General features: G+C 34.7%; 1 long non-coding RNA gene across 1 annotated transcript in view; it reads left to right on the forward strand.

Moving 5' to 3' along the window:
• Positions 1–25,842, forward strand: part of LOC126006085 (uncharacterized) — a 1,493,032-nt gene that overhangs the window by 963,493 nt on the left and 503,697 nt on the right. The gene's annotated exons all lie outside the window — the stretch shown is intronic.

The following is a 25,842-nucleotide window of genomic DNA, read 5'->3' on the forward strand; positions in this document are numbered from 1 at the left end:
CAAAAATTTAGCAAATGTGTCTCTTCGCCTGAGAAATAGAAGGGTCAGGATGCTTGCCTTGCCTGACCCATTCAGTTTCCATCCTAGGATCCCCAATTTACTCCCTTGAGATCACCAGGAGAAATCTGAGTAAAGAGCCGTGAGTAAACCCCTGAGTACAACAGGTGTGGCTGGAAAAAACAACAACATTACCTTCTCTATTGCAAATGTAATAATAAATAATAATGACCTAAAATTATAAATGAAGATGACAGAAAAATAAAATACTTATGAAAATATAAACCCAATTATATCTTGATCAAGAATCTGTCTCATTAATGGCAATCTCTCTAATATCAAAAATAATGAAAGACATGAAATTATTGGAAAAAATAATAAAAAATTTATAAATGAATAAAGTGATTTTATATAACTTCCACTCAAAGTAATTACAGGAAAGGGCCAGAATAACAGCACAGCAGGTAAGGCATTTGCTTTGCACATGGCTGACCTAGGTTCACTCTCTAACATTCTCTGTTGACCCCAAGTCCACCAGGAGTATTTTCTGAGTGTACAGCTAGGAGTAACTCCTGTGCACTGCCTGGTATGGCTCAAAAAGCCAACCAAACAAACTAACAACAGCAAAAAATAAATAAATGAAGGCATGATAAAGCTAGGAGAGCCAGATATAGGCTGTCTATCTTGGGGTGGGGGTGGGAGAATCCTGTTTGTAAGGATTCCCAGTATGAATGGATCCAGAGAGCACAAAAATTTTATTTATGGCTTGATATACAAGTTAGCATACCTCACCACTGACAAAGGACCCATCACCATTATCCTTGTGTGACATCCAGTCTTCCTCTTTGGATCCTTACTTTGTTCTCCTTCTTAGTTCAAAATGTCGATTTTCATTTGCCTCTAACAGCTTTAAAGAACAGATTCTTTAAAAATCTCCGGAAATTTGCCAAAATGCTGCTTCATTGAAATGCCATTTTAAACAGGCATTCTCAGATTACATGCAAAAGTTAGATCTTTTATTTTTTGCACAGCCTGACTTTTGCTATTCTGTAGTTACAAACCTTCTATCTTCCTTTAGCGATAAATAGATAGTTAACATTCCATTGTGTCAAATTGTGTTAAATTTCTTTATGAAACTTGGTGTAACAGAAAAACTCATGCTCACCTAGTCTTTAATAATGGAACCTAATCTTCACCAGAGAAAATAACTACTAGCAGATGGTTTTCAAACATCAATCTTTTCAAAGTTTTAAATGTCTGGCACCAATAGCTGAGATTTATCTATATACCATCACCTTAAATAAAGTTTATTTTCACGTTTTAAAATGATTTTACTTAAAAAAGGTTTATTTTAGGATTATATATATTATATATAGTATTTATATATCTCATTATAACTACCATTAGTGTTCTAGTACATTTATTATATCCACTTATACCTATTCTCCCAGATCACCTGGAAAAATTATGTCAAACTTTACTCAAAATAATAGAAAAATCAAGAAACACAATAAAGACTACCTGGGAACTTAGTAATTTGTGCCAGATTTCATAAATAATCTTTATTGTGTTTTGTTTGATACCCCTGATATTTACTATTTTACATGAGACTGAAAAACTAAGGTGATATATATTAAAAAGATATAATTTCTTGATTTTTCTATTATTTTGAGTAGAGTTTGACATGATTTTCCTAGGAGAAACTCAGAGTTAAATCAGTGACATACATTTCATTTAACACATAAAATATGAGTTAGGCATAATTCCCAAATGATTTCAAAGAGGAAACATTCAGGGCACACTATTAAAAATTTCTTTAAGTGCTCACTTAACTTGTGCAAGGGCCTAATTTCAAAGAACTTAGTTAAATACAAGTATAAGTAAAAAAACTAGTAAAAGCAAAAGGGAAACAGCTTTCATATGGAAATGTTTACAAAAAGTTCACTAATAAATAACTAAATTTACATTTTCTCTCAGAAGCAATTTACTTTTCAGTTAGTATTCTTTACATTTCTTACTTGCTTCTCATGAAGAATGAAAGGGGCTGCCACAATTGCTGTTTTATTTTCAAAGGAAATGATTTTTTATCAACAGCACATTATGCTGAAAACCTGTAATTTTGCTCTCAGCACCTGTTCTTTGTACTTTTTTTTTTTTTTTGAAGTATTAAGATCCAGGGGAAAAAAGACCAACTGATTCCAATTTTATTACTACATTAGGTTGTATGTGTGTGTGTGTGTGTGTGCGCGTGTGTTTGTGTTAGCATGCACATGCATAGATATGCGTGTATATATGTGTATACCACATCCAGGTATTTGATGAATTTTTCTTGTTCATTTACTGAAGAATGGCACCTATTTCGACTTTTGTAGTGAAAAGTTATCACAACTATAAATTATCTTCAGACATGGAAAAATTTTTAACTTACCATACTGCTTCAAGAGGTCAAAAGGCTCTCAATTTCCTTCTCATTCAGTGTTGGGAGATTATATGTTTCCAGATATCTGTCCGATTCCTCCAGCTTCTCTAGCTTAACAGAATACAATTATTCATAATAAGCTCATCCGATGTTTTGGATTTCTGAGGTTTTGCTGTAATTTTCCCCCTTTAATTTCTGACCCAATGTATTTGAGCATTTCCCTTTTATTTTCCTTGTGAGTCTATCTTGTTTATTTTATAAAAACAAAAAACAGTTCCTGGTTTCATCAATTTTTATATTGTTTTCTTGTTTTTATATTGTTGATTTCTGATCTAGTTTTATTATTTCCTTTCTTCTACTTGTGTTTCATTTTCTTTGTTGTTGATTTTCCAGATATTTAAGGTGTTAATGTGTGCCTTTAGGTTGTTGATTTTGACTTTTTATTCTCTCCTTATGTAGGCCTGTATCCTTGCTTTTTGAGGGGCTACACCTGGTGTAGGGCTATTTTCCTTTCTGGGTTTTCAGAGAACCATGCGATATCAGAGATCCAGCACTGGGCTCCTGAATGCAAAGACTATGTGATGGCTTTTGTTATATCTCCTACCCTTGACTTCTTTATTTTCCTAAAATGTCTTGTATATATAGGGCAGGAGCTGTAGTGCAGTGGTAGGGTGTTTGCCAAGGAAATCACTCAGGCAGCTGACCCAGGACGGACTTCGGTTAGATCCCCAACATCCCATATGGATGGTCCCGCAAGCTAGGAGCGATTTCTGAGCACATAGATCGGAATAACCTCTGAGCGTCACCAGGTGTGGCTCAAAACAAACAAACAAACAAAAAATGTCTTGTATATATAAAAGTTTTGACAATAATTCTACACTTATCTCCTAAAAAACTATTCTGTGTAATGAAAACAACAGCTTTCACTTCTCAAGTCCATATATCTAACACCATCATAATCCTAGTTTCTTTTAAGTTTTTAATTAAAATTAAAAGTTTAAGTTTTAAAATCTAAATAAAATTATATAGTGTAGTATTTTGTCACATTATCAAATTATCAATATTCTACAACAATCCATAAGTCCATTCTCTCTTCCCACCATCTTGGTAAATTCTGTCATCAGAGTCTAGGCATTGTCTTTATTAGATATTGTCTATTTTCTTGAATTCTTTTGTTTGTTTGTTTTTTATTTTACTAATTTTGAGTGACAGTTTTACTATTGTATTCCTTTTTCTAATATTACTTAGCCTAAGACTTTCTATCCCATCCTTGCTGGAAAAAGTAAAATAATTCTTTACTTCTGGTTGAATAATATTTGTTGTCTTAATATACAATGAGTAATTTATTTACTCACTAGGAATGAGAGCTGTTTTCAGATTATTGGGTAATTTATTTACTCACTTATTGCTAGGAATGAGAGCTGTTTTCAGATTATCAGGAGTGATTTCTGAGTGCATAGCCAGAAGTAACCCCTGAGCATCACCGAGTGTGGCCTAAAAACCAAAATAAATAAGTGAATAAATAAATAAATAAATAAATAAATAAATAAATAAATAAATAAATAAATAAATAATGGGGTTCTTGAGGCTGGAGCACTGGCACCCAGATTTGATCCCTAGCATCACATATGGTCTCCTGAGCTTGCCAGAATCAACTTCTTTTTTTTTTTTTTCTTTTCTTTATTTTATTTTGTTTCTTTTGGTTTTTGGGTCACACATGGCAGCACTCGAATTATTCCTGGCTCTACACTCAGAGATAGCTCCTGGCAGGCTCAAGGGACCATATAGGATGCCAAGATTTGAACCACCATCCTTCTGCATGCAAGGCAAATGCCCTACTCCATGCTATCTCTCCAGCCCCATGCCAGAAGCAATTTCTGAGCACAAAGTCAGGAGTAACCCCTGAGCACAGCCAGGATTCCCCCCAAAAAAACCCCACAAAAATAAATAAATGAATATAAATAAATAAGAAGGGTAGGCCTTTGTCTTCATATTTCAGAAACATTTATCATTTGTAGGTTTTTTCATATAGTCCACTCTAACTGAGAAGGGGTGTTATTTCATTGTCATTTTAATTTGTAATCCCATAGCTATCAGTGACAAGATAATTTTTCATAAGCCCATTGTTTATCTGTATATCTTCCCTTGAGAAATGCTTATTTAACTCATCTTTCCATTTTTTATAGGCTATTTATTTTTTGCTATTGCATCTTGCTGAATTTTTCAAATGTGATTATCTTTTGGAAATTAGTCCTTTGTTGGATCTATGGTATGCAAATATTTAATATCATTTCGTAGGTGTCTTTTTATTTTAGTGATAGTTTCTTTGGCAGTGCAGAAAATTTTAGTTTAAAATAAGTACCTTTATTTTTATTTTCTTTACCACTAATTGAGTCACTGAAGCCAATGTCGTGGCATATTTTGCCCAGTTTTTAATGTATGTCATAGAATTGAGTCGACTATTTAAATCATCAATAACTCTGTGTTAACTTTTATGCATAAAGTGAATCAGTGACTCAATGACTCAATTTAATTTTTTGTATGTGATTGTATAATCTTGTTCTGTTTGTTTGTTTTTTGTTTGGTTTGGTTTTGGTTTTGGTTTTTGGACCACACCCAACTCAGTTAAGCTCAGGGGTTACTCCTGGCTATGAACTCAGAAATAGCTCCTGACTGGGAGGACCATAATGGACACCGAAGGATCAGTCCGTTCTAGACTAGCAAAGGCAAGGCAGACACCTTACTGTGTCACTCTGGCCTCGATTGTATAGTTTTGGTTTTTTTTTTTGTTGTTGTTGTTGAGAACACTTCCTTTCTCCACTTTCTTTTCTTGGCTCCTTTGTCATAAATTGCTGGAGGCAGCTTCTGTCCTACAGCCATCATTGGGATTTCAATGAATCCACTTTAGGGAGAGTGAGTCGCATGGGCGGCGAAATATGAAATATGAAATAATGAGACCACACAAAATACATTGTATGAGGACCCGCGTCTGCAATAGATGTGAGACAATTTTACTTTTCAAGCTGATGACCTATAAGCACAACTCTGGTATGCAAGGTATTTCCGATAACAAAAGGGAGAGAATCTTTAGGAAGAACAGCACAATGGTACCAGGCCCTAGAATATACATATCAAAAAACTAGCCCATACAGGTGAAAAGAACCCAGAGCTAGCAAAGTAGGGCTAAACATGAGAAGGGGGTGTTCTGGTTTAGCAAGAAGCTTCTTACAACAAAAAAAGAGAAACTGGTTTTGCTACAATTTTTCAGGCTGCCAGAATAGTAAATTCAAGAAAGACAGAAACTATTGTTACCACCTAGAATCTGAAAACAGAAAAACAGGTGGCAGGTAGCTGGCTGGATTCCTCTTTGAGTTGCAAATATATTTAGCCAGCGGCGAACTTTGGCTGCTTTTGGTACTGAAAATTTCCCGGAGTACACATTGACTGAGGCTTAAATTTGTCTGTAGTTTTGCAAGGGAGACAAAGCCAAATGATAAGCAAAGAGATATTTAATGTCACACCATGTCATGTATAACAGAAATATAGCCAATGTCCACGTAGGGGTTATGATTAATTCCACCAACGGGCCTGCTGACTAAAATATATCTTGGGGGAATATCAGCACACTGGACCAGGAAAGCCAATAGGCACGTCTGGTGGGCTAGCTTCCCCTATAATGGAGACATCTAGCTGCATGACGTGACATTCCTGTGGATCAGCTGTTAATTTCTTTATGGGTTCTTAATTACATTGCATTGTCTGAGTAGAGGCTATTATACTTATTCCACACTACTATTACTATAAATTTTTGGTATAGCTAAAAGCCAAGGACATTGAATTTTAAGAATTAAAAAAGCTACTCCTGAGGCCGGAGAGATAGCATGATGGTAGGACATTTGCCTTACATACAGAAAGACGGAAGTTGGAATTCCAGGATCCCATAAGGTTCCCTGATCCTATCAGGAGTGATTTCTGAATGTAGAGCCAGGAGTAACCCCTCAGTGCTGCCGGGTGTGACCCAAAAACTAACTAACTAACTAACTAACTAAAAGCTACTTTTTTTAATTAATGCACATAATATTTGTCTTCAATGCATTTTGTCCAAAAATAAACTCAGTTTCAGTTGTATAATATTTAATCTTTAAAACTTAAGTTTAAGGAGTCTGAGAAATGGTATATGAGGCAAAGCATTTGTCTTACACATAGCCACGTCCAGTAACCATAGTTTAATTTCTGCTACTGAATATGTTTCCATGAATACTGCTAGGAATAACACTTAAACCATTAGATTGGAGTAATGCCAGAGTACAGTTATTCAATTTTGTTGAACAAAGAATAGAGATTGAGAAGAGAGCATCTGTGCCTGCAGTTGGTTCAAGGAGATCACTCAAGAGTTATCTAGTTGTCACTCACCATATGAAAATGTTGGTTCTTGCCACCGTTAGAAGGTGATACTTTCATATCAAATCACCATAGCAGCAATTTGAACCCTCAACTTGACGATTATAAAATCTTTAGTTGAGAAGTTAAAGAGATAATGCAATGAGCTGAGCATACATTTCATATATAGGGGACCCAGGTTTGACACCTAAAATCTGATATTCCCCTGTAGTAAACCACTCCTGAGAACCTCTGGGGGTGGTCCCAATCATATCATTTGCAAATTAATATTAAGTCCCAAGAGTTATTTTTAGGCAATTATCTTACTGAGCACACTTATCTTACCACACAAAACTGAGCATTTTCCAACAATAGACTATATTCTGCCACAAGTTCTCAATTCTTCCATGTGCCTTCTAGTTTAAGTCATTACCTTATGTTTTTAACTATTTTTTTTTTATGTTGCCCATCCTTCAACCAGGAAACACTTCTTTCTTCTGTGGTTTTCAAGTGAATATTGTTATTTCACTCTTACCCAAATGTGCCCCGTGAATAGTTTTGGTAGAGGTGATGGATTGAAAGAACTATGATAATATATTTATCAGGTTAGCCTCTATAAACTTTTGAAAGATGCAATGTGTAAAATATATGTAAACATATTTAAAATATTTAAAATCCTTTTTGTTGTTAGGTTTTGTTGTTAAGTTTGCTGTTAGAATTGGCAGTGCTAAAAGGTCACTCCTGGTGGGGTGCAGAGATTAAAACTGGGTTTGCCTTATGCAAGAGAAACTTCTATTTTATCTCTCTAGTATATAACTTTTTAATTTTTTATTTCTTCACAAGCATTTATATTCTCCAAAGAGTTTAATGCACTTCTTTATTCAAAAGAGCTTCTCAGCTTTAAATGGAACTTATAATTGCATTTATTTTCTATATAAGTGTTATTAATATTTAATACTAACTTATATGATAATGTTATTGAACTTAACCCTAATTTTATTTCTTTTATATATTTACCTTATATAATTATTTTTATTCAAATTTTAAATAATGATAATAATGGGGAGAGAAGAAAACAGACACCCAACAAAAACTAAGAATATATATGCTCACACATAACTAAAGAAAAAATGTTTCTTTTAAAAAAATTAAATAAAAGACATAATTAAAGGAATAAAGTGAGGCTGGGAGAGATAGCATGGAGACAAGGCGTCTGTCCTTCCTGCAGAAGGATGGTGGCTCAGATCCCGGCATCCCATATGGTTCCCCGTGCCCACCAGGGGCCATCTCCGAGCATAGAGCCAGGAACACCCTCAAGATTAAATAAAAGACATAATTAAAGGAATAAAGTGGGGCCGGGAGAGATAGCATGGAGACAAGACACCTGTCCTTCCTGCAGAAGGACAGTGGCTCAGATCCCGGTATCCCATATGGTCCCCCGTGCCCACCAGGGGCCATCTCCGAGCATAGAGCCAGGAGCACCTTCCGAGTGCCACCAGGAGTGACCCAAAAAAAGCCAAAACAAATCAAATTAAAAAATGAAAGCTAAAACAAAACAAAACAAACAAAATGATCAAGAATAAAAAAGAAAAGAAAAAAGAATAAAAAAAGAAAAAGGTAGAAAGTGATACAGGAGATTACATTTGGGAAGAAACAGGATATGAGGTAGTGTTATATAGATCTATTTTTATGGTGAAAGTATAGGCTTCCCCATTGTCTTTTGAGATTTCTTTTTAGGTGTGGGGTCCAGGCAGGTATGTCTTGGGTCTTGGGAAGAGTTCTTGCTGTGGGGGTCCTTTGGAGCTAGTTCCGGTATCAAGCCACAGTCCACATTAGGGAGAGGTGATTAGGAAGGCCACACTGCATGGGTCAGTCGGAGTGTTGGTTGTATTTTCTTGCTGGAACGAGGTGAGCGTTTGAGTGGGTGTCTCTTCACTTGGGTAGTGGTACTGCCTCGTTGGGGTAGGAGGTAGGTCTTGATGCCTAATAGATTAAGAACTGAGGATGAAGAGTTATAATGTGATGGGGATATTGGGGGTGTGATTGAGGAGTGAAGGGATAGTCAAATTTCTGAAGGAGGAAGAGGGAATAGTATATGGGAGCATTTATGTAGGGTATAGGTATGGGTTGTTTGTGGTTTAGGTTTGTCCCTTAAGGAGGATTCCTATCTCTGTGTGCTCCTGGCCCACATATAAACATATAGAAGTTAGCTTAGGTGTATATTAATGTAGAGAGGTGAGGAGGGCAAGAGGTGCGCTGAGTACTAAGTATTGTATTTATAAGGAAAAAAACACTAATAGATCAACTTTTGGATATGTATAGGTTTCGTGTCTCGAGTACTGACCATTGTGTTAGTGAGGTCTATCTATATAGGTGTTTACCCCAGCAGTATTGTCCACAGCACCCTATATGTCAGCTTTCCTTTCCTATAGAGGAGGTAACTGTGTGGTTTTTATTTGACATAAATTGAATTGATGATAGTGAGGAGGAGAAGGTGGAAGAAGAGGGAGACAAGAAGAGAGAATAGGAAAAACAAAACAAAACAAACCAACAATCAAATAACAACAAAAATATGAAGTAATGAGAAGAGAGGGTATAAGAGCAAGGGCATATTAGTTTGGTTGAACGTGTTTGATGCGTAGGCCCTGTGGTAAAAATCTGTAGGTCACAGTTGTTGCTTTGGTGATCTGACTGGTCATGTGCTTGAGGTCCTAATAGAAGGCATAATCTAGAGATAAAAGGTATATTAAATAGGTTTATCTGGCCACTTTCATGATTCAAGCAGAGTAAGGTGCCTCATATGATTGAGCACTGAGGTACCACCATAGGATGTTCACCCTTTGTATCCAGGAACCCCTATGGACAGAAAAACTGAGAGGTTATTTTAAATGTGGTAAGGCATTCAAACATAATGTTTTGAAATGTTTCCATTGGACTCAGTGATTTCTCGTCATAATCTTTACCTGTAATTCTGTATGAGATCCCTAGTAAATTATTATGGGCCTTTGTAGTAAAATGATACTTACATACCTGTTCTCTCTACGCTGCTGTTTCTGCTGTTGCTGGATATAATGTGTAGCCGGGCTTTGTGTTGTTTCTCTTCCCTTTGTTTCCCCAGTATATGGTGATTATTACAGTGTTTGATGTTTCTATCCTGTTACACTCTGTTATTTAATTGCGGGGTATTGGTTGTATATCTGGTGTATATTCTGGGTACTTCAGAATAGTGCTTTTATTCTGTGTTTATCTTTTGTCTTCTGGCTTGCTTCGTTTAACATAATATGTTCTAGGTCCATCGACTTTGCTGCAAAGTCTGTGATTGTATCATTTCTGACTGCCATGTAGTATTCCCCTGTGAATAGATACCGCATCTTAATGATCCACTCATCTGTTGTTGGACATCGAGATTGGTTCCTAGACTTGGCTATTATACTGAGTGCTGCGGTAAATAGTGGAGTGCACACATATTTTGGTATAAATGTCCTTCCAACTTGAGAGTAGATACCTAGGAGAGCAATTGCTGGGTCAAATGGCAGCTCAATTTTGAGTTCCTTGAGCACTCTCCATACTTTCTTCATAGGGGTTGGACTAGGGGGCATTCCCTCCAGCAGTGGATGAGAGTTCCTTTCATACCGCATCCCCACCAACACAGATTGTTCCCATTATTTTTGATGTGAGCCATCTTCACTGGTGTAAGGTACCTCATTGTTGTCTTGATTTGGATTTCCCTAATGATGAGTGAAGGTGAGCATATTTTCATGTGTTTGTTGGCCATCTTTCGGTCTTCCTTGGAGAAGTGTCTATTCATTTCATCTCCACATTTTTCTATGGCTTTATTTGGTTTTGGGGGACTCAGCTTTCTGAGTGCTTTGTATATTCTTGTAATCAGCCCTATATCTGATGTGTTGAGTGTTTGCCTCCACTTCTATGACGTGAAGAGATTAATAAACCCGAGAAATGACCTAGAGATTACTAATGCACCACATATAATGATCTCAGCGGTTACTCCTGGTTGGCTCAGGGGACCATGTGATGCTAAGGATCAAATCTTGGTCAGTCACATACAAGGTAAATGATCTACCTACTATGCTATTTCTCAGGTTCCTGGGGAATCACAATTCTAAAGGGACGTCCAAGTTATTTGAGTGTGAGTTAGGGGTGACCAGTGCTTCATAGAACACTTCTCTGATTACCTAATGGGACCAGATGTGGATTATTTCTCCCAAATCAGGACTGATTTATAAATTATGGTACACAATAAATAATGAAAATATGAAGCCCCTTGTTCCAAAAATTATTTTATGCTCCATACTCTGTCATAATATATTAAGCCAAGTGGGGTCCCTTTAAAGCAGGGGGTCCTATGCCCAGGTGTCCTGTCCATAAAATAATGCAGAAATTTCTTTCACTTTTCAAAGTGGCATAGTCTCATTTCCCTTGGTTGTTTTAGCTGGGAATTGTTAGTGATTTATTTCAAAATGTTGATGTTTGAGTTAGAGATTTCAGAAAAAGACAGTATTAGATGCAGCTTAAACCACAATATCTGACCTCAAATGGTCATTCTTTTTTTTTTTTTTGTGACTTGTTACAATTTAACCAGAACATAATGAATATTCAAAGGAAAATAACTCAAGACAAGCGAGTCAGAAAGTCACTGAGAAGTCATTAGTAAATTTACAGGCATACTAAAACTAATCTGAAAAAAGCTGAAATGCAATTTTGCACCAGTTTTGAATATGAGTGTTATTTCCAGGACTTGTCTTCTTCCCAGTAGTCTAGTTCCTTTTAATTACTGTTCCTTCTTCCTCCAAGCACTTCCCAAAACTTTTACATTATCTGCTTCTCTGGCAAGAGATGTAGGAATCATAGAAAAGCAGTTGATAATAACCATCACACCCTTGAAGACAAAATAATGTTTTTGAGTCTCGGGCCATGATTGCTAGTGAATTTTAGGACTAAACATTCCTTTCACGCCAGAAAGATGGAGCTGTCAGCCCTTCTGACAGGACTCTGCATCTAATACCCAGCTGACCTTGTGGCATGCGCTGGATTTACAACCCGCAGGCAGTGGGGTAGGAGCCAACTTCACTATGATAGAGGACTGTGTCAAATAAAGTGGGAGAAATGCTGCTCCATCAGGATCTCAGCAAGACTTTAATCCTCACCAGACCGTAACTGAAACATATATGACTCACAGATGTGAAATTCCTTCTGGGAATTCAGCTGTCAGGGCTCCACAAGGTCTTACTGAGAATGAAAATAAAACCCCACTAATAGGAGGCCACCACAAGGGAACCTAACAGGTTAAGGTGATGCTGCTGGGTTTAGGGCAATTCCCATTCTGATAAGAATTGCTTTAGCCATGTTCTACCTGTCCCTCAAAATTAAGCTCAAGTCTAAATAAATGCCCACGCCAAGTCTTCCTCATGACATCAATACTAATTTTTCCCTTTCTCAGAAATCCCTTTACAATGGATTCCACACATTCAAGCATATATATTATAATGTATTTTGTTCTGTACTTAATTGGTATGTTATGAAATCAATACAAAGATTAAGAATGGTTTAATATATGCACCATGTGTTATAGAAACTCTTAAGTTTGGTTCGGGAGCAAGACATTTAGACTAATCCTGTGTCTTCTAACCACACTACATGCAGTGCATGAACCTATTATGTGACATTCAGTGAATCACGGTTGTTTTTTGGGAAATATTGAAAAGTTGTGTGATCAGCATTTATGATTAGCCACATTTTAAACATTATCATTGTGTACTGAGCACACATAATGAAACTTTTTAAAAGTAATATTTGTAGCAGTTAAAGGTAATTAACATTACAGAAATAAAAGAAGTGGACATGAGAAGTGCAGAAAATGCCAACACTGTGTGAGGTACTTGGAAACATGCTCTTCAGTTTTTGTGCCAATAGTGTGTGGTCAACTCTCACAGGCCACTTTGTAACATGAGGTGGTATACACATGTGTTAAACATCTATCCAAACACAGGCACATAAAAAAGCTTTTCTCATAAAAAGGAGGTAGTTTTTAAGGTGGGAATTTAGCATGAGCCAAGAAACTGTGCAACTCATTTATTCTCCCAAGTCAACGTCACAATTAGAAGAAACTGAACATTGGATTCTAATTTTAGCTTTATGCTAAATTCAAATTTTGTGAACTAAGTTTGAAATTTTGAGAATATATACCAATTTGAAACACAGAGGTTATGAGCATCATGTTTCAGGGTTATAATTTTTTTTATTTATTTGACTCAATTATTTTTTCAAGTAATGATCACAAACTCAAAATACTTTGTATATTTTAGAAATTGCAAATGCAATTGTCTCTAGTCTATGAGAAGAAAATGGAAAAATAAAAATTAAAATGTTCAACCATTCATGTTACATTTTACAGTAATAATTGTAATTGTATGTATATATCTTGTGCAATGTTATAAAATATTTAAACCAAATTGACTGGTTTATTTGCTAGTGTAATGACTAAATCATAGTCATAATGGGGTGAAAAAATATCAGATATAATATATTCTGTAAGCTTTGGGCATTTTTATAAATACAAAAAGGACATTTTAAACATGTCTTTATAATTAACTATTGAATCTAGAGACAGTATGTAAAATATAAATATGAAATATTAGCATTCTTGTAATTTATGAATTTCATAGTATGTAAGTTAAAAGTTTCCATAGATAATAACATGATTAAAGTTAGAATTCCATGTTGAATGCTTTATTGAAATAAAAAATATCCATTACTTGTTTTCATACTTTCCACCATCAGTTTATTAAGCTAAAAAATGGAACACTTATTAATTAATTGATTAATCTTTTTTCTATTATATTTCTGTTATAAAAAGTTTTTGATCTTGAAATAATTATAGATTTGCCCCTAAATATCAAAATTTTATGTAATGATTTTTTTCTTTTTTATCTAAAGTTAAAAGTTTGCACAATCTGGAAGCATTTTCAGAAAATACTATAGTACTAGTAACCCTAGACATTACTTTCATTTTAGCAGTTTTCCCACTAATGTTCTTTCTTTTTTCAGAGTTCATGATAATTTATTATATATAATTTTCATATTTTCTTACTCTCTGATTTATGATAGCATCCGAAGATTTCTTTAAGTAAAATGTCAGCAGAGTGATCAAATTAATTTTAAATTTTGCTAAACTTGAAAATTGTATTCATTTTGGCTGATCTAGGATGGAACCCAGTTCAATCCCCTGGTGTCCCATATGGGCTCTCAAGCCAGGAGCAATTTCTGAGTGTATAGCCAGGAGTAATACCTGAACATCACCGGGTGTGGCCATAAGCCAAAAAATTTTTTTTTCTCTCATGTAGACACTCTTCTCTTTTCCTTTCATATTCTGGTTGTTTTTAGCTACGTGGCATATAGAAGTACATGAACTCACTCAAATAGTCAATAAAAAGAAAGTACTCTGTTTTAGTGAATTGGGGCTAGGGGACACCCAGTGCTCCTCAGAGATTATTCCTGACTCTGCCCTCAGAAATTGGTCCTGGCAGGCTCTATGGGTCATTTAGGATGCCCAGGATTAAACCCAAGTCCTTCCTGATTCAGCAGCTTGCAAGGCAAATGTCCTACCAATATACTATTGCTCCAGCCCTACTGAAATATATATATTTTTTATATATATATATATTTTTTTTTTTTAGACAAACCTACTTTTTCAAATATAGTGAGAGTAAGATAATAAAAATTTCAGTTTGCCCTAGATTACTCATGCTTTAAAAATGAAATTCTAGGGCCAAAGCTATATCAAAGAAGGTAGGGCATTTGCCTTGCATGAGTCTGACATGGGCTCAATCCCTGACATCCCTTAGAGTCCACCAAGCCTGCCAAGGAGTAATTTCTGAGCGCAGAGCCAGGAGTAATCCTTGAGCACTGCAGGGTGTGGCGCCAAACTCCACCCCCCCTCCACAAAAGTGAAATGGAATTTTAATTTCCTAGGGAGAACACATCCCAGAGAAGCTGTGGTAATATACCTGCCATTTCTTCTTTTGTTTTCTCTAAGATTAGCTACACATTGATCACAAGAAGCATAATTACCTCTAATGATAAGTGTCCTTTCTATTGAACTGAATAATGAAACAAACAAGAAAAACAAGAATAGTAGAAAAAAAGAAAAACATGTGACAGGAAAAGGAAGAAAAGAGGAACACAAGAAAGACATTCACTATGTATCTGACACCTGAAAAAATCTGAATCTTGAAATATTTGTTCACTATTAAATAATTGTGCACAGCTATTGTACATGATGTCAAGTACACATAAAAATGACTATATATATTTTTATATTTATACATATATATATATACAGAATATATTTCATCTATTTTTTCTAGCTCACTTATTTTCCAAGAATTTCAGAAATATCAGTCTGTTGTTAGGGATACTATTACATTTCAGAAAAAAGGAAGATAAATGCTTTCCAGCAAAAGTAACTCAGCATATTCATTCTGCATAAAAAGAAAAATGAAGGACAACTTTAATATTGGAACCAATCACTGAACAATCATGCCAAAGTGAGGTGTGTTTGAGTTATTGAGTATTCCTAACATTTTTATTAACTTTAAAATACATAATAATGACATTTCAAGAAAATTACCATACTTAGAGACAGATTTTTAAGAGAGAAGTCATTCTTGGAGCCTAGTTCGACAGCATAATTCTTGCCTGTGGCAGATGTCTCCACATTCTTATACCTTCAACTCAACACTCAAAAACACAGGCATATAGAATTAAATCCAAAATATCTTAGTTGGTATTAAAGTAAATTTGCATTTTATGTACATTTTTATTATGTATATTAGGAATATGTGAAAACATACTTTTTAATGATATTTCATTCAGTTTTCTACTTTTTAAATTCTTTTTGATTCATTTCATCCATTGGAAGAAATCTTTAGAGTATATGGGACAGAATTATAATTTATTCCAATAATAATAGCCCTTTGAGGGCTATTTATTTTAAGTTGCTTATTTACACATAAATTATATATATATTTATATTTCTATATCATATACAACTCACTTTGTAATATGCTATCAATATTTATATCACTTTATAACCTTTTTTGATTCAAGAATAATATAAAATCAATAAATAATATTGTCAAAAATGACATACAAAATTATTATCCTTTCCATATTTCTTACCATAATCAAGATAGTTTCCTTACTTCCCTTGTCATTTTATTTAGGTACCTGCTACCCTGCTCTGGTTTTGTCACAAATATTAAGGACTAACTAATGTGCATATTTCTTACCTCATTTATGGAAACTCTTTTTTATATAAAGTACATTTATCTTTGCATTGTTTCAGCAAAGCCATGTTCAACAGTTCCTGAGAGTGCTCTCTTTACAGTTCATATATAATAACAACTTTTCCTCTTTTTTTGTGGGGAGGCACATCCGTTTGAAGCTCAGGGGTTATTCGTGGCTATGAGCTCAGAAATCGCCCCTGGCTTGGGGTGACCATATGGGACGCTAGGGGATCGAACTGCGGTCAGTCCTAGGCTAGCACCAGCAAGGCAGACGCCTTATCTCTAGCGCCACCTCTCTGGCCTCTCAACTTTTCCCTTTTAACTAAAAAGTTAAACCAAGATTACCAAGAACACCTTTTGCTATGTATGCCCCCCCCCCAAAGAAAACACTTATCTTTGACTCTTGGAACTATTCTTGCACTTACTGTCTTTCCTATAATCTCAGACCTGAGAATTCGAAATGTAAAAAGTAACTTTAAAAAGATGAGTAGTTGGGGCTGGAGCAATAGCACAGCAGTAAAACATTTGCTTTGCAGTATAGGAAAGATTTGATTCCTGGCATCCGATATGGTCTCTTCAGCCTGCCAGGAGCGACTTCTGAGCACAGAGCCAGGAGTAAGCCCTGAGCTCAGCTGGGTGTGAACCAAAAACTAACTATATAAATAAATAAATAAATAAATAAATAAATAAATAAATAAATAAAAGATGAGTAGTCATTGTGTTGGACCTAGATGGTACTAAATATGAGGTGGAGGGGCCGGAGAGATAGCATGGAGGTGGGGCGTTTGCCTTGCATGGAGAAGGAAGGTGGTTCAAGTCCCAGCATCCCACGTGGGATGCTGCCTGCCTGCCTCCCTAGCCTGCCTGGAGCAATTTCTGGGCGTAGAGCCAGGAGTAACTCCTGGGCACTGCCAGGTGTAACCTAAAAACCAAATAAATAAATAAACATGAGGTGGAAATTATTCCAAATAGATATCTCCAAGGACCTGTTATGCTGTGCCAAGCAGATAGTTAAACAGCAGTGAATGAGGTCTACGCAGGATATAAAATCCAAGCAAACAAAAATAACAATATTTGCATCTTCTCAGATTGAAAGGCTACCTCTTCTCTTGTTTCTGACATCTAAACTTTGCTTGAGCATCAAAACATAACTTTAGATTCATATTTTTAGTTTTTGTTTGGTTTCTTTATCTACTGAGGGAACTTGTGCTCCATTTGTCTTTTTCTGTCTTTTTTTACTACCTTTTTATAAAATTTGTTCTTTACATTTATATTTATTTTATTTATTATAATAAATAATAATACATATTTCCATTTTATGTTTATGAGAATAAAGCAGAAATGATAGGTCATCTGCAAATGTACCTTGTGTGGAAGAGTATGGAGCACTACAAAATATTAGCATAAAATTATCACTTGATCTAGTATCTCTGACAGGTATTTATATGCATTTATCCAAATAACATAAAATCCAAAGAAATATCTAGGTGGTTCCATGCTCATTGTTACAAGATTCACTAAAGCCAAAAATCGGAAACAACTTAAACTCTCAAAAGATGAAAAAATGAAGAAGATGCACATATTTATATAAAATGTAAATAAGAACAATAACAATGAAAGTTAGTATGGGGCTGAGTAATAGCACAGCGGTAAGGCATTTGCCTTGCAGGCCAACATAGGACAGATCCCAGTTCAAATCCTGTTTTGTGTTAAGCTTTAATTAGATTGGCAACAATTAAAAACTACTTTTTTATAAATGGAAGTTTTTATGCTTTGCAATAGCAAAGAATGGCAAAGAAACCAACAAAGTTACTATTACAAAGTTGAAAGTAAACAATATTATTTTAAAAAGAAACAAATACAAACAATTAGACAAGATTTGCTCAAATTTACATAATAAAAACCACAAGTGTTTTAAAACATAATGTCAATGATAATACAATTGCAATAAGATTGATTTAAAATTCCAAAAGAAAAATAGTTTTATAATTTTTAAACTGTTGTATTTAATGACAATTTCATGAGTAATTTGAGTAATTTGAATTATTTTTATTAAAATACAGTTAAATACTAGAAAATAGGATTTGAGGTATCTTATTTTAACTTTGAAGAATAGATTGCACCATTCAAAAAAACAAGATAATATACTTAAATATATAGCTTATTAATTTAAGAATTTTTATGAAAAATGAAATATGTATTAGCCTATTTGCAAGACATAATTGGGAACTTAATGATATTTAGTGACACGTAATCAGTTTTAATTAACATTTTGAGTGTTATTATTAATGTAATATATAATGTACTTTCAAACAATCAAGAAAAAAATCTCAAATTAGTATTAGAAAATATTAAGAGAAGGAGCTATAGTTAGTAAATTCAGTTCTGAGCACATTCACTTCAAGTAAAAATAAATCCCTTCCCCCATTTCTTATCTCTTGCTTTTATTATATAATGATAATATCTATTTTTAATAAGCTTTTTTTAACTCTAAAAATATAGATGATTTTGAGAAAAACACACAAATAGAACTTTGTGGCAATGAATCTAGAGGCAACTTCAATGATGTTCTGCTATTAGTCAAGCAAACCCAGGTGAACATGACCAATTGAGACTACATTAAATAAGAACTATGGAAGATAAAGGACACCTCACAGAGAAGGAAATACATGTTTACATCCTTTATTTAATAAGGGATTAACATGCAAACCATTGTTAGAACTTTACAAGAACAAAAATATCAAATCCATCAAAGAACAGCAAAGAGATGAACAGAAACTTTCTCAAAGGAAATATATATATGGCCAAAAGATTATTAAAAATGCTCTGTAACATTTTATTAGTGAAATATAAATCAAAACAATAATGATATAATATCTTACATCAGTGAGACTGGCACTCGTCACAAAGAACAAAAATAACCTGTTGGTGTGGTTGTGGGAATAAAAAGAAACTCATTTACAGTTGGCAGGAATGTCCAACCAATAAGTCCAACTTTTTTTTTCTTCTACTTTGTAAAGAAATCTGGAGGGTATCATGCTGTGTGAAGTTAGTCAGAGAAAAGAAAGACAGAAGAACAACCCTTTTATATAAAGAAACATAGTAGGGAAGTAACATTCCTTCAAAGGTAATATAAACCATAAACTGTGGTCAGTAGAAAATTTACCATGGAAGTGCAGAGAGGGCACTGGAAAGATGGTGGAATGAAGTACTCTAGTAGAAGTTGTAGAGCTGGAAATTTTTTTAATGAACAAAACCCTACATTAACAGTTTACAAACTACAGCGCATAAAGATATTTTAAAATATTTAATGTCAAACCATATTTCACTTTTTCCTTTTATTTAAATACAATGCTTTCAAAGTTGATAATGATTAAATTTCAGTCTTACAATGTACTCCACCCTTCACCCGTGACATTTCCTGTCACAATGTCCCCAGTTTCTTTCCCACAATCCTCCCCACCGCCTGCCTCTGGGGTAAGACACTGTGGCTTGAATTATTGTTAATAAAGAGGTATCATGCACATTACTTTATTTCTTTTCAGCAATCAGTTCTTTTCCAGAGTGATCATTTTAACTACCAGTGTCATAGTGGTCCCTTCTCTTCTCTAACTGCACTGCTCTACTTTTTGCAGTGAGCTTTCTACTATCGAGAGGTCCCAGTGATACTCGTCTTTATTGTCTCTGAATATTATTACCATGCCATGATTTTCATCTTATATCTCACAAATATATGTGGTTATCCTATATCTATTACTCTACCTATGGCTAATTTTATTTATCACAATGAATACTCTCCATGTCTAACTATATATAAGTAAAATTCATTAATTTTTCTTAGTAGATTATAGTCTTTCTTCCATTCTATAGATGTAAAACAACTTCTTTATTTACTATTTATTATCAGGCACTTGGATTGTCTCACGTTTCTGGCTCTTGTAAATAGTGTTATGAGGAACATAGGAGTGCAGAATGCTTTTCTGTATTGTATTTTTGGGTTCTTATGAGTGGTACTGCTGGATCATATGGAAGCTCAAAATTTTTGAGGAATTTCCACATTGTTTTCCAAAATTACTAGACCAGTCTGCATTCCCATCAGCAGTAATAAGACTCCTTTCCACCCACATCTATATCGGTACTGGTTGTTCTTGTTCTTTGTGATGTCTGACAGTCTCTGTGGTATGAGATGATATCTCATTTTTGTTTTAATTTGCATCTCCCTGATTAGTGTTTTGGAGCATTTTTCAAGTGCCTTTTGGCCATCTGTATTTCTTCTTTGAAAAAATGTCTGTTCAATTCTCCTTCCCTTTTTTGGATGGGGTTAGATGTTTGTTTCCTGCTGAGTTCTAGCAGAGTCTTGTATCTCTTAGCTGGTAACCCTAAAATAGTTAAATAGTTAAAATAGTTGGTGAATAGTCTATCAACAATCTGTGCATGCCTTTGTATCCTATTAACTATTACCTTTGATGTTAAAAATCTATTTTGATTTGACCTTTGTATATGGCACTAAAGAGAAGTCTTAGCTCATTTTATTTCATGTAGCTGAGCTGTTTTCCTAACACTTATTGTTGAAGAGGCTTTTCTTGCTTCACTTTATATTTCTTGCTCATTTATCAAAGATTTATTGATTGTATACCTGTGCCTCCATCTCTGAATTTCAAGATTATTTCATTGATGTGAGTGTCTCTTTATTCCAGTACCATGCTGTTTTTAAAGAATATTGTTTATAGTACAGTTTAAAGGGAAGATAATTACTCCAATCTTTTTACCAAAGATTGCTTTAGTTATTCTTGAGCATTTATTGTTCCAATTGAATATCAAGTGTTAGTTACAATTCTTTCAAAAACATAATGTATATTCTTATAAAGAGTTCATTAAATCTGTACTGTGCTTTGGGATGTATTGCCTTTTTAATAATGTTAATCCTCCCAATCTATGAGCAGGGTATATGTTTCTATTTTTTTGTGTCCCATTTTACTTCTTGAAGCAGTGTTTTGTAGTTTTCTTTTTATATGTCTTTCACCTCTTTAGTTAAGTGACTCCAAGGTCCATTATTTTCTGAGGTATTATTTTGAATATAATTGCTCTTTGAATATAATATCTCTTTCTTCTCTTTAATTATTTGTATATAGAAAATCCATGGACTTTTCCATATTAATTTTGCAGCCTATCCACTTTGCCATATAAATCTATTATTTCTAGAAGCATTTTTGTGTATATTTTAGAATTTTCTAAATATAGTATATCAAAATATATGCAAACAGTGAGAGCTTACATTCTGCCTTTAATATCAAGATACCCTTAATATCTTTTTTTTTCTAATTGCTATGTCAATTATATTGAATAGAAGTGGTGAGAGAGGGCAATCATGTCTTGTACCAGATTTTAGAGGAAAGTATTTTAGTTTTTCCTCCATTGAATATAATATTTATAATGAGTTTGTGGTCAATGTCTTTGCTATATTGAGGAAAGTTCCTTTAATTCCCATATATTTGAGGGGTTTTTTTTGTTTGTTTTGTTTTTATGGTTTTTGGGCCATACCCAGTGACGCTCAAGGGTTACTCCTGGCTATGCGCTCAGAAGTCACTCCTGGCTTGGAGGACCATATGGGATGCCGGGGAATCAAACCACAGTCTGTCCTAGGCTAGCACTGGCAAGGCAGACACCTTACCTCTAGCACCACCAAGCCGACCCCTATATTTGAGATTTTTATCATCATGGGTGCTAGATCATGTCAAATACTCTTTATATCTATTGATGTAATCATATGGGAAAAACACTATAAGTAAAAATATAAAGATTTTTTTTAGCATTGAACTTTGAGAGGAAATTAGAAATGTTATTTTCTACAATAATCATGCAGAAAGGCAAAGAATGAAGAGAAGCATGATCAATTTAATATTTCTAAGTACGAAAATAAATACATATTTTGTATTATTTTGGAAATGTCTAGGATAGCTGGAAAAGCTCCCTGGCTCCCAGAAAGAAAAGACATCCTTAAAGAGCTGAAAGCCTGGAAGTTTACCACCCCCACCAAGACCCTCCCTCTTGAGTAAGGTGGGGTTTGGGGAAATCTTGGGGTCCCCTTTGAATTCCTCCCCTGCACCCACCTCAATGGCTCCTTGGGCATGCGCCCAGGGATGCCCCTGGAGTCTGGGAGGAAGGAGATGGAAGGCTACTGGGGTGGCCCAAGCCTCACAGTCCCCCTAAGCTTGGTAGAAAGGCCTTTGGCATGGTGGCCTGCCATTGCCCTTGTTGGCAAAAGCTCCCCGGCTCCCAGAAAGGGAAGAGATTCTTAAAGAGCTGGAAGCCCGGAAGTTCACCACCCTCACCTAGACCCTCCCTCTTGAGCAGGGTGGGGGTTAGGGAAAGCCTGGTGTCCCCTTTAAACTCCTCCCCAGCACCCACCTCGAAGTCCCCCTGCCAGGAGCATATTTGAGTGCAAAGCCAGGAGTAACCCCTGAGCACTGCTGGGTGTGGCCAAAACAAAACAAAAACAAAACAAAAAGCTGCTCTATAATGATATTTTCAGAAAGAGAAGTGATGACACTGATATTTCAATGTTAGTATTCAATATTTATTATAATTCAGGATTTTTCTTATCAACCAAAGTAGATTTAGCATTATATCTAGATTATTTCACTATTAGACAATGACTTCATATCTTTCATTTCCTCAAATGACCCCAGTGATGTCATTATTACAGCCATATCCACTCTAACAGAGTTATCTTTTGACCTAACCAAGCATCAGATTAATTAAGATTGGGAGAAAAGGACCCAGAGAGATAGCACAGCGGCATTTGCCTTGCAAGCAGCCGATCCAGGACCAAAGGTGGTTGGTTCGAATCCCGGTGTCCCATATGGTCCCCCTGTGCCTGCCAGGAGCTATTTCTGCACAGAAAGCCAGGAGTAACCCCTGAGCACTGCCGGGTGTGTCCCCCAAAACAAAACAAAACAGAACAAAAAAAAAAAGATTGGGAGAAAAAGAATGTGTCACAAGACCAAGGAATGTTTTGTCAAAGTTCATGAGAAACAAATAAAAAGGCTAAAGATATATGGGGCCAGAGCAATAGCACAGTGGTAGGGCATTTGCCTTGCACAAGGCCGATCCAGGACTAAACGTGGTACAATCCCTGGCATTCCATGTGGTCCCCTGAGCCAGGAGCCATTTGGGGGCACATAGCCAGGAGTAGTAACCCCAGAGAATATAAGAGTGTGCCCCCCCCAAAAAAAAACCAAACAAGAAAAAAAAAACTAAAAAAAAGACTAAGGATATAAACTATGTTTATAGAAATCTCTGTAAAATCAAATGATAATGTTCAAGAAAATAGTTAAATTTACAAAAAACGTATAACAAGTGTATTCATTTTAATAGGCACAGTTTATAAACATAAAATCAATATTGAGTATTTTTATGCATTGAAGTGAGACGGTGCTTTTAATATATATGTCAAAGTACGAAACATTTCAGTCATGAAAAAGTACCTAAGAGAAAGCTTCATTTATAATATATAATATTTCAAGTAAATGTTAAATTCATTATCTTCTCTAAAAATACATTAAATCTACATTTTAATACTATTGATATATTGATAATCATCTCTATGAATATATTAGATACTTCCAAATAATGTTTACTATATTTCATAAATGAAATAGTTACTTGTAGTAAAATGACAGATAAAGTATCACAAACACATAACCTGGAATTCAATAGAGAAGAGTTTAATAAATAAGAAATAGTGTAGAGTAGGAAAGTTAGACCTGACATTTTTTTATATGGCAGAATTTAGTGTGAGAAGGAAGAAAGGAAAGAAGGAAAGAAAGAACAAAGAAAGGAAGGAAAAATGAAAAAAGAAAGGAAGGAGAAAAAGAAAGATGGAAATATATAAGCTGACTCAATAAAATATGCATCCTGAAAATCAAGAGTAACTCTACAAATGACTTAACCAGATACAAAGTAAAAATATATATCAGGAATATATCCCACAAACATTCCCCTCTAACAGGAAATGAAAGGAAAACTGTTCTTCTTGCTTTGGGTTTTATTTAATGTTTGAAAGTAGAGAATAATGGGAAATTCCACCCAATACTAATAATATAAAATATTTACATTATAAAAATATAATATATTGGGATTTTATTTCATTGTATTTATAGAAATTCTTTCCTGCCAGGCTTCAGCACTCTTTTAGTTATAGACAAACATGTTATTTGATTCTGAACTATATTATTCACCCTCAGATCAAATCAAGGCAGGACTTTTTAAAAAAATTTCTGGTTAGTCCTGCTTTGATCATATATTCATGCTCTTGAAATACCTGAATGAACTGGGTGAAATTTTCTTGTGACTAGGCCAGTCCGAAGAATACTTGATTATTCCAAGAGAGTTTAATGACTCAGTTTTTGAAATATCCTTAGCAGACTTGCTAAGAAGCAAGATGCCAAGAATTTTCAATACAAAAATTAAAGTAATTATGCAAGAAACGCCATTAAATTGGTTTCTTTAAAATGTTAAAATTGGGATCGATTTTATCTCTTGACTGAAATGTATGGGCATTTCTAAAGAATACTTTCTTCAGCAAAGATAAAACAGTTTCTTTGGAAGCCAATTATGTGAGGCACACACAAAATGTTTGGGAAAATCAAATGATTTTGTCAAGAAACTGACTCAAGGATTTGGCAGCGAGATAAAATCATCTCTGAATGAGTCTAAATTTCTGTTCTTTCTTAGATACAGGCTCAACATATGGTACAAATTTTTGTGTGCATTTCTGAAACAAAATTTTGTATAGGGGATAGGACTTATTTTTTTAAAGCAGTTAGTATAACATAGAAATATAGTCTTCACTTGAATTCCTTAATCTAGATATCAAACACTGGTGCTGAAAACTAGTCGTTGATGTAAGTAGGGTAAAATGCCAAAGGAGAATAAATAAGGAAATGGAAAAAGAGAAAGAAGATAGAAAAGCCAAAGGAATTTTCATGAACTTTGTATTTGCAACATCATTATGGACTGTTGAAGATAGAAATGTGCTTTCTGTAGGCCAGAGTACTGAACCTAATGAGTTAGAATTGTTAAGCATTCCCCTAGATTGATGAACAAGCACTTCTGAGTGGTTCTGCTCATGGGTTAAAAGCAGTTGGTAAAGCATGAAATTGTGAAGTAGAAAAATGCATCTTATTTCTGCTTGATATAGGAAAACACTGATAGGAATTTTTTCAAATATTGGTTTAAATTACTTTAGAAATAAATTAAGAGGATATAGCATAGACAATAAGTAAGCCATTCGCTCACTATATTAAAGAAATCCATCCATGTCCCACACTGCATCTTTTCGATGATAAGATATTTTCCAACCAAAATATATATATTTAAAAACAACACTAAGGAGTAAATAATAGACTATGGACTTAAAAGATTTAAGAATTTCCAAGACAGTAATGGATATTTATTCACATACTTTATTGCCTCTTCCAGATTTATTTTCTTTATCAGTACTTCTAATCTAGGCTGCTTGTTAAGCAAACAGCCGAGATGTAATAAGTCTGGAAAGTGTGAGTCCCTCCTTACCTTGGAATGTTGCAACTGCACATTTGCTAGTTTCAGTTGATTTTTTTTATTAATTTTTATTTTTAATTATGAGAACAAAAATACAAAGAAAGAGGACAAGGTAAAGTTACAGTGAAAGGACAATCACCCATAAACAGAATTCTCAGAAATCCCCTTGCTGATATC

The sequence above is a fragment of the Suncus etruscus genome, chromosome 4, assembly GCF_024139225.1.
Source record: "Suncus etruscus isolate mSunEtr1 chromosome 4, mSunEtr1.pri.cur, whole genome shotgun sequence".
Classification (NCBI taxonomy): domain Eukaryota; kingdom Metazoa; phylum Chordata; class Mammalia; order Eulipotyphla; family Soricidae; genus Suncus; species Suncus etruscus.